Consider the following 9,810-nt stretch of genomic DNA (forward strand, 5'->3'; position numbering starts at 1 on the left):
CCTCAGCTAGGAGCCAAGTACAAGGCAGATTCATCTTCCCCTCTCACCACCCTCAAGCAGTCTGAAGTGGACAGGAGGGGGTACTAGGCCGAGATGCAGGAAGAGAGGGTGGGGACAGCCAGCTGTGACAGAGGGGACAGTGACAGGAATGAAAGCAGTGCAGGGGACAGGGAAAGCAGTGGTAGAAGTGAGGTAGGAGGGTGACAAGCAAATGATGGTGGTGATGACAGCAGAAGAGGCAGTTGTGGCTGGGAGGGCCTCCTTCCCTCTCTCCTTGCACACCCCACCTAGCTGTGGTGGCCCTACCAGATCCAAGGCCGTCCCCACCCCACCCCACCCAGCACCAGCTGTGTCCTTCCCTCCAGTGTTCACACAAACACCCTCTGTGGCCCAGGGTGTGGAGCTGCATTAAAAATGGCCCAAGTGCCCAGCCAGGAATAGTTAGGGTCAATTTCTATACCTGCCCATGTGAGTATTTACATATTATTTATATAGCCCACCCACCCGGTGTGGTTATGCCTAAAACACACGCACGCACACACTCAGAGGATACACAAGTCAGGCTAACCCGTCCCTGCTGTGTGTCTGTGTCTACCTGGAGATACCCACTCGTCCCTGGACACTCCCCATGCCACTTGGTCCCTTTCCACCAACAGTGGGGCCAACAGGAATCACAGTGATGCACCCACACACTCACTCAGGAACCTCGGCCCACAGGTGCTTGGACCAAGAGCAGGCACACTCTTATGCACACACCTTTAAACACAAATCCTCATGATATATAGATGCCTTTGCATGAATGTTCATACGCATGTGCACCCACCTGTGCACACATGCGTTTGCACACACATGCTCTTTGCACACATGTATATGCATTCACATGCCTTTGCATACACATCTACACGCACACATCACACCTTCGAGGGCACAGCTATAGAAAGGGCTCTGGGTGGGAATTAGGAGCACTGGGAAGGAGGAGAGAGGCTGAAGGCAAGAGAAATCAGGGAGCACAGCAGGCCTGTCTGGTGAGGTCTGGGTGGCTGTGCGAGTGCATGTCTGTATGTGAGTGTGAACGTGTGTGTCCAGGTATTTGGGACCTTTCTACTGCCGCCTCCTCCAACTCCCTGGAGGGCCATCCCTACCCCTGCCCTGTTGACAGAGGGGAAATAGAGGCCAGAGCAGAGCAGCTGGGCTTGGGGAGGTCGGCGTCCCCAGGTTTAGGGCCTGCAAGCCTTAGCATCTGTGTTTTTCTTGGCACACTCAGGCCAGATAAGGACTGGGGTCAGAGCTCGGCTCTCGTGGGAAAGGACTCTCTGGAAGGCTCCCGACCCATTCCTTTCCCAGATTTTGGACCCCAGAGCAGGCAGAGGGAGGGCAAAAGGGAAAGAGGGAGACTGAGGGACAGGCAAAGTCCCAATCAGGCCAGCCTTGAGGGCTGAGAGGAGACCACTGCAGATTCAGAGACTCAAGCTACCCAGGAATGTGGAGTGACCCCTCAAACCAGCCCAGAGACCCCCAAGTGCAGGGCTTGGAGCAGATGGAGAGGGGCGATGCCAGGCACCCAGCTCCCTGCAGCATCTGGACTTGAGACCCTCTGCTCCAGGGAGGCTCATGAGGCTCTGGAGTGAAGGCTAACAGTCAGGGACTAATGGTCTAATGGTCTTGGACACAGATGTCCAAGAAGTCTGCAACCCAATTCGATGGGGAGACTGTTTGGGGGAGACAGTTGGAATGTTAGGGGGACACCAAAGCGTCATGCCTCATCCAAAGCAGATCGAGGGTGCTGGTTCTGGGATCAGGGCCAGCAGGGGACCCAGTTCTGGTCCTGGCCCCATCACTGACTCCGGAGCCTCTTCCTCTCTGCAGACCTTGGTGTTCACACCTGTACAGTGGGGTGGGGTTTGGGGTCAGCTCATCGGGCACACAGTCCCCCCCAGCACAGTCCATTTGGGGCATCCTTGGACCTGAGGTCTCAGTGCCTTGCACTGAGGCTGGAGTTTCTCTACTGGAGCTTTGAGCTTAGAGCTGAGTCAACAGGGGAACAATGGGCTGGAATTCTGCGTGAACATAGGGCTCATCCAAGGCTGCAGATAAGCAAGGAGGGACTGGGGGATTCCTGCGCCCCTGGGGAGCCTTACCTGATAGCAAGCCCCACCCCTCTGAAGTGGGGCCCTGCCTTCAGGAGTCAGGGTCTGAGGGGATAAGCAGGAGCCTCTCTGGTGGGTGCAGCAGGCTCTCCCCCAGCCCACCTTCACCTAGCATGCTCACAGCCCCTACCTGGCCCATAATCATTGTAGATGCAGTCTGGGGTCAGGAACCACCAAGAGGAGCCATTGATTGTGGCTGCCAAGAGCCCTCACCACCTCTGGTCCCCCCTTGCCTGAACTTGTGGTCCAGAGAGAGGACACACCAGTCTTCCCACCTCCATTGTTGCACTGAGGACAGTGGCTGCAGGGACAGCTGGACTGGCCTGGACTGGAGGAGCGGGGTGGTCCCTCCCTCCCTGCAGCCCAGGCCTCCCAGGCTTCAGTGTCCCATCTGGGAGTTGGCTCCAGTCCCTCCAGATTGACCCTTGGGTTGCTCCTCAATTTGCTAAGAACTTTCCATCAGATGGGTTCAATCTCATAAGGAGGAGAACTTTCTAACACATGACAGGGACTTGTCCAGAGGGTAGAGGAGGGTCCTTCTGAGATCCTGAGATTCCCTCCCTCCTCATGGGGAAACTGAGGCTCAGAAGAAGAGGGCCCGCCCCATAGCAACTGAGAGGAGGCAAGAGGGAGCAGGGTGTTTGAAGTCCAAAGCTCCAGCCAGTAACTCTCCTCGCCCACAGAGATGCAGGACAAGATGACATTTTTTCTTACCATGTAGGACTCAGCAGGACCACAAAGATGACCCAGTCCCTGCCCCAGGGGCTCACAGTCTGTTAGGATAGAGGCAAGAATCAGGAGTCTGAAGTCTCACTCTGCTGGGGTAGGGGGCAGATCTAGGAAGACCTTAAAGAGGAGGGCACACTTGAAGGGCATACAAGAGCCCCTAAGCCAAGAAGGGGAGGGCAAGTCAGACAGCAAGAAGCAGGGGCAGAGGTGAAAGGTCACTGAGGGTTCAGGCAATGGGAAGAGGTGGGGCAGGGACATGGCTCCCAGAAGTAGAAGCAGGGCCTCCAGGTCTCCAAGCCCAGCCCAGCACACAGTAAGTGCTCAAGTGTTTGAGGAATGAGTGACCTGATCCAGGGGGCCACAAGAAGGCATTTGAGCAAAGGAGTGGCCTCATCAGGGCTAAGCTTCCAGAACGTTTCCTTTTCTCTCTCCTCTCTCTGCTAGGTCATCACCTCCTCGCCCCCTCCACCCTCAAATAGCCCTCTGTGGTTATGCTTGAATCAGAAAAGTGATGTGGAGCAATGAGCTGGAGGGGCAGGGTGGCCACCCTTCCATCTGGGACCCAGCTCTGCTCTCTGGGCCAGGAATGGCTTCCGGAGCCGGCTGTGGGGCAGAGGGTGTTGCCGGTGGGGACAGGATATGCTGGATGGCCCAGAGGTCAGCACTCCGGTTCTCTGCCTCTGCTCCCCTACACTGGCTCAGGAAAGCAGGGAAGGAAAGGGGTGCAGTGGGGGTGGGGGAGGACTAAACCACTGGCTTCCCTATGGAGAGCATGACTGAGCCCACAGTCTTCAGCACCTCTGCTTTCCACCTGGGAAATCGGCCTTGAGCTTTTCACTCACTCTTGAGGAGGCAGAGGGGCCCCGGCGATGGAGCGGTGGCCCAGGGCAGGCAGGAGCTGGGTGACTTTGGGCCGCATCCTGCCTCCCTGGGCGCAGCCTTGGCCAATGCCCTTCCAGCTCTGGGGAAGTCTCTGAACTATTCATAGCCACTCTCCTGTTATCCCTGAAACGTCCTCCAAGGTGGCAACTCACCTGTCCCCAGTCACAGCCCTTCAGCCTCTTCCAGAGCCCATGGGAACCTCAGAGGGCCCTGGGTGTTGGGAAGGCCTTGGTACTTGGTCTGGATGACCTGAGTGACCTCTGGCATGCCATTGCCCCTCTCTGGACGTTGCTCTCCCACACACAGTTTTATAAACTTCCCCAAAGTGCTTCCCCTTTCTGGCTAGTTCAGCCAACGTCCACGGCGCCTCTGGGCCAGGCTCTGTGCCGGGTGCTGGATAGCCAGGCAGACACAGCCCTGGTCCCAGCCCGAGATGTTCCCAGTGTCATTGCTAGCTCATTGCTTCACCCAGCTAGTGTCCCCTGAGGCATTCAGAATGAGAGGAAACTGAGGCCCAGAGAGATGGACCAGCCATCCTCAAAAGCCCAGCCTGACCAAGGACCACCCACATAGAGGGTCCCTCCAGGCCAAGCAGGGCCCAGTGTCCAGACCCAGGGGTCCCCCACCCAAGGTCTCCCCACCACAGCCCCCAGCCAGGACCCAGTGTCTGAGCTAACCCCCTTCCCACTGCCTCCTCCTTCCTGGCCCCCTCGTCCCTTCAAACCGCAGGGCCCAGCCAGCCTCTGGAACGCGTGCCCAGGACCTCAGTGATATTTCGAGTTTAAGAAAACTTTGCAGCGGCAGGAGCTCTTAAAGGTTATAAATAGCAGCAGCGGGAGCCCATGCTGGGAGAGGCGGAAACACGTGTCAAACATGCCTGGGAGGGGGGTATTCCGAGGCACAGACCCCCTCCCCACCAGGGACCCACCAGGCTTCAGGGGATTTTACAACCACTGGAGCGGGAAGTCACACCCCAACCGGAAGGTATCTGGGAAAGGAGACTCCATTCTCGCCCCCCACCAGGGTCTGGGATCTGTTGGCCAGGGCATGTGGGGGCACTGCTGAAAGGGGCCTGGGGCGAGAGGTCTTACTCCTACCCTCCCCCTTCCCACCACCAGGGTCTCCATTCAGCTGCCCAGCGTGGGAACCCCAGTGGAGCACATCTACTCTAACCCCAGTCAGCGACGGGGGAGCAAGTCCAGGGTGAAGAAGGGATTATTCCAAGGTCACACGGGAGCGGGGTAGGAATTCAGATCCCCAAGCCACGGTTCTTTCCACCAAATGCTGCTGCTGCCTCCCTTCCATTTCAAGGGACCATAGGACAATACCTTACCCCACCCGATTAAAGCACTGTTGGAGGACTGCAGACAGCGTGAAGGGTCCCCTGACACGAGTTATCCCAGTCCTCACCTCGGGGTGAGCAGACGGCAGAGCCCCATCCCTCAACCACCCAGCCAATTCCCATGTTTCCACTTCTGAAGGAGATCTTCCCTTGAAGAGATGAGTACGTTAGCACTGGACAGGATGAGGGACTCCCTCCACCCCAGCGAGATGTGCGCCCACGCCCACCCGGCCAGGGTGTGGACTGGGGACAACTCAAGGCCAAGTGTGGGGTCTCCACAACGAAATCTGCTCTGGTTTGGGCCACTGCAGTCTCAAACTTGCCTTGAAGGCCATATGATTTGAGGATGTGCTCTTAGGAGCCTGGTCTGAAGGGACACAGCCTTGAAGGCCCCCTCGAGTTTCCCAACTGCTCTGAAATGTGCATGAGCAGGAACCGTTACTCCAACGCAAAGATTAGGAAACTGAGGCGTGTCTGAGGCTCCCTCCACCATCCCCAGTCCTGCCTCACACATGCCCCACCTGCTGCCCACGGCGCCCAGCAGGTCTGGGGGCGGCAGCCAGGCCTGGCGTCCAGGCGTTCCGAACCTCAGGGAGCCCCAAAGGGTTTATGGGGCTCCCAATGAATGGGCCTGTTGAGCTCAGAGGGGGCCGGGCCCGAGTAAACATGACTGGGTCTGAGCTGCCATTCTCCCCCTGCCTCCTTCCCCAGGACCCAGGACCAAAATATGACTTCCTGTCCCCGGAGCTGAGGGCCAGACTCGCCTCTCAAAGCCCTGGGCTGGGGCCCCCTGGAGGAACACAGCCTGGCCCGCACAGACGGCCCTGAGGCTGGGGGAGAGAGAAGACCTCAGGTTTCAGAATCACAGGTCTGCACCCAAGACCCCAGTCCTGGGGCACTTTATGAAGCCCCTTCGAGCTTTGAACTAACTGCCCATCTGTTAATGATAGATCTGGAAACTGAGGCCACAAGTAGGAAGGGGACCCACACGTCAGGGCAGAACAGGCACTGGGACCCAGCCTCCTGCTTCCCTTTCCAGTAAGGATGGGAACACTGGGAAGAGCAGCAATGTGTGTGCGGGCTCAGAGGAGGGAGAAGCTCCGCAGGTGGAGGGTCAGGGCAGCAGGAAGCCCAACAGACGGCAGAGGAGCTCTTCCCCTTGGACACAGCTGCCCACTGACCTATAAAGCTAAAATCTAGCCCCCACTGGCCCTGGTCACAGAATGACTATGTGCCCTGGGATACCCCTTGGAGCTGCACACTTGGCAGTAGCCCAGCTCTAGGGGCAGGAGCCTTGTAAGTGCTGCTTGTCACGGTCTTACTGTGTGCCCCCGGCCAGCCCGGTCTATTCTCTAGGCCTCATTTTCTTCACCTGAAGGCCAGGTGTTGACAAGCTCCCTGTCTTCCTTTCCAGCTTCGGAACTAGAAAGTAGTAGTAAAGTGGGGCCGGCCCCGTGGCTTAGCGGTCAAGTGTGCGCGCTCCGCTGCTGGCGGCCCGGGTTCAGATCCCGACGCACCGACCCACTACTTGTCTGGCCATGCTGAGGCCGCGTCCCACATACAGCAACTAGAAGGATGTGCAACTATGACATACAACTAGCTACTGGAGCTTTGGGGAAAAAAAGGAGGAGGATTGGCAATAGAAGTTAGCTCAGGGCTGATCTTTCTCAATAAATAAATAAGAATTTTTAAAAAATTAAAAAACAAAAAAAGAAAGTAGTAGTTAAGTGTGTAAGACCTGGGGAGAGGTTCCTCTGGGGATGGGGGCCCTAGAAACATGCCCCAGCAGTTGGGGGTGGTTTGGGGTCAGCCGTCTCACGTGCTGGGCACTGGGGGCTACAGCTGGAATGTGCTGAGCGGCAGCTGCCACGTCAATCATTACACCTCGTCAGGCTGAGCCTGGGACTTCCAGACACAAACCAGCTCGGGCTGGGCTCAGGCGGAAGGGTGGCCTCCAACCAGGGTCTCGGGGCCCTGGGTGAGGTACCAGGATCTTGCATGGTCTCTTCCTCCCCGTCTGTCCACATCTTCACCCTCAGTGTCCAGGGCCAGCCCTGGTTCTGCCACAGCTCATTCCACAGAAACACAGAGGGAGGTCATCCTGTCCACCACCCCCGTCTCTGTGACTTGTAACTGCATAAGCAGGTCCTGAGCCTGGGTGGTACTAGGGGGCCAGCCACAAAAGGGCTTCCTGGCTGGTTTCCCACCAAGAGCCCACGTTCCAGTGGACAAGGAGTCAGATATGGTGTGGCTGTGGGGCTGCAGGGGTCAAGATGAGGGCTGGGTGGAATGAGGATTCCCACATCTCTCCTGGCTGAGGGACATTGGATACCTACTGCTGGGAGGTCAGGCCTTCTCAGGTCTCAGTTTTCCAGTCTGTGACCTAGGTATGAACTATCGTCAGCCTCTATCTGATTTCTCCAGGTGCCCAAAACTTGAATGAAGTCACTCATAGGGGCTGTGCTCATACCTTGTGGTGGCCTGAAATTTCTGAGATGTGGAAAAGGCCAGAATGGGCAGACAGGGACACAGGAACAGACAGAAGGAGAGTTAGTCAGAGAGAGGCTTGGCAGGGCGAGGAGAGGACCACTGAGGCACACACACACCTGAGGAGCTAAGCTGGCCTGGGTGCCTGGCAGGCAGACCAGTGGAGGGGGAGGAGGGCCCAGCCCAGGGCACCTGAGCACTGGTGTGCTTGGACCTGCCTCTGTTCCCTTACCAGGGGGCTGGGACAAAGTCCTGGGCTGGTGCAGGGCTTGGTAAAAAATAATTAATTTTTCTTTTTAAGTGAAAGCTCTGACTCAGGCCTTTTCCTGTCCCAAACAGAAACATCTTTGCTTAGGCCTGAACCCACAGAAGCTGCTCAGGACTATCCATGGCCTCCCCACGGCCAACCTGAATCTGCTCTGCGGCTACAGGCCCTACTTGGAAGGCCTTGTGGGCTCCAGGTGAGTGGGGTCCAGAGGGGACCTGAGCGCAGCTGGGAGGGGCAAGGCTGTGTGGTACCCCACCACGTTAGTGTGTGTACCAGTGCAGCGCCGTGGGGCAGACAAGGCATGTCTGCATGGAGATGTCTGTAGACCTGGTGTTACCGCAGCAGGGGGCCTGTGACCATGTGATCTGAAGGGACAGGAAGCCCACAACCCCAGCCGCCCTGACAGTGCTCCTCACCTGGGACAGAGCCTCCTGGCCCCCTGTGCCCCCAGCTTCCCTCCCTTCGTCTTCCTGAGAGGTGAGAAAGCCAGGCTTCCTGCTGCAAGGGGAAGGGGCTGCCCAACCAGCTGCTGTGGGAGCCTCCAGTGACTCATCCGGGTGGGGGGTGTTTATGAGCAGCCGAAATGGCTGTAAAAGTGGCACCTCGGTTCACTTATGGCCTGGCCATCCCCTCCCCTACCAGCCCCTTGCCTTGAAAAGCTTCCAGAGGGGCCTGGAACGGGAGAGAAGTCTGGGATTGAGGCTTGGTGGAGGCTCAGCCCAGGGTCAGGGTTCAGCCAGGGGTTAGAGGTCAGACTGGGATAAGGACTCAGCCTGAGGGTAAAGCTCAGTCTGGGATTGGGGTTGAGATTGGGGTTTAGGCTGACTTTGGGACTAGGGTTGGGGGACAAAGTGTCGGGGGTCTGTAGGCCAGTTTTCCCAGACAGCCCTCAGGCTGTGGCAAGGGGTTTTCTGAGGGAGTGAGGCCAGGCTGCCCAGCTCAGAGGGCTGAGCCTCTGTCTTTCCTATTAGAGTCTGGTGCCCACCATGGCCCCAGGGTCTGTGTACCTTGGCCAGAGCCCTACTCACGGTGGCAGTGGTGGTAGCAGAGGCCTGTCAGCCTAGGGCTGCTGCACCAAAGTCCAGCCCCTGCTCCAGTTCTGAGCTCCAGTGACCACCTTGGCTCCTCCTCCTAGGCCCCAGCCTGGGGATCAGAGACCAGAATCCCCACTGGGACTCACTCCCACTCCCCACCCCCAATCAGGCCTTTCCAAACCCCATTGAAACTGACCTGAAACTGACCAGAAACTGACCCTGGGGCTCTGTCAAAAAGGGCAGGCTGGCTTTGCCAGGCACTGGGGTGCTACCAGTTAATGTGTGACACCCCCACCCCCATGGTGGCACTTTAACCAGAGGCCTGGGGGTGAGTTAGGGGATCAGGGGCCCCACCTGCAGTGGTGGAATGTCTAGCAGGGGACTCTGGGGAGAGGCACATGAGTTATGGCTAGGGAACACCCTTAGGGGCCCAGAGCACATCAGACCCCTCTCTGCAGCCCTATCCACAGCCCACCCTGGTCCTCCTAAGTACAAATATTGTTTGCTTCCCAATCTCAAGCTTTCTGGCGTCAGATCTGAGAAGGACTCCCTCCATGAGCCCCTCAGTTCTGCCAATCCCTCCGTGAATGGTCTTTTCCTATCACCGCAGTGGGGGGAGAGGGGCGCGTGGTCAGTAGTCATCAAACCATAAAACTTAGAATAGAATCGATTAGAAACAGACATAAAGTGGAGACCATCAAAATATAACACTGAAGAGCCACAAGTGTTCTTTAGGTGCCCACTCTGGGCACCTGGGCCTCTGTCCCTGTTCCCAAGGAGCCCACACACCATATGGGGCACCCCCCAAATCACAGCCCCAGCAATGGAGGAGATGGGGACACAAGGAAGGAGGGATGGCCTTTACACCAGGCAGAGGAGCGTGATCCTGGCAGAGGAGACTACAAAGGCAGGCAGGGCAGT

Source organism: Ceratotherium simum, chromosome 5 (assembly GCF_057802395.1).
Source record: "Ceratotherium simum simum isolate JZ-2026a chromosome 5, ASM5780239v1, whole genome shotgun sequence".
NCBI classification, from domain to species: domain Eukaryota; kingdom Metazoa; phylum Chordata; class Mammalia; order Perissodactyla; family Rhinocerotidae; genus Ceratotherium; species Ceratotherium simum.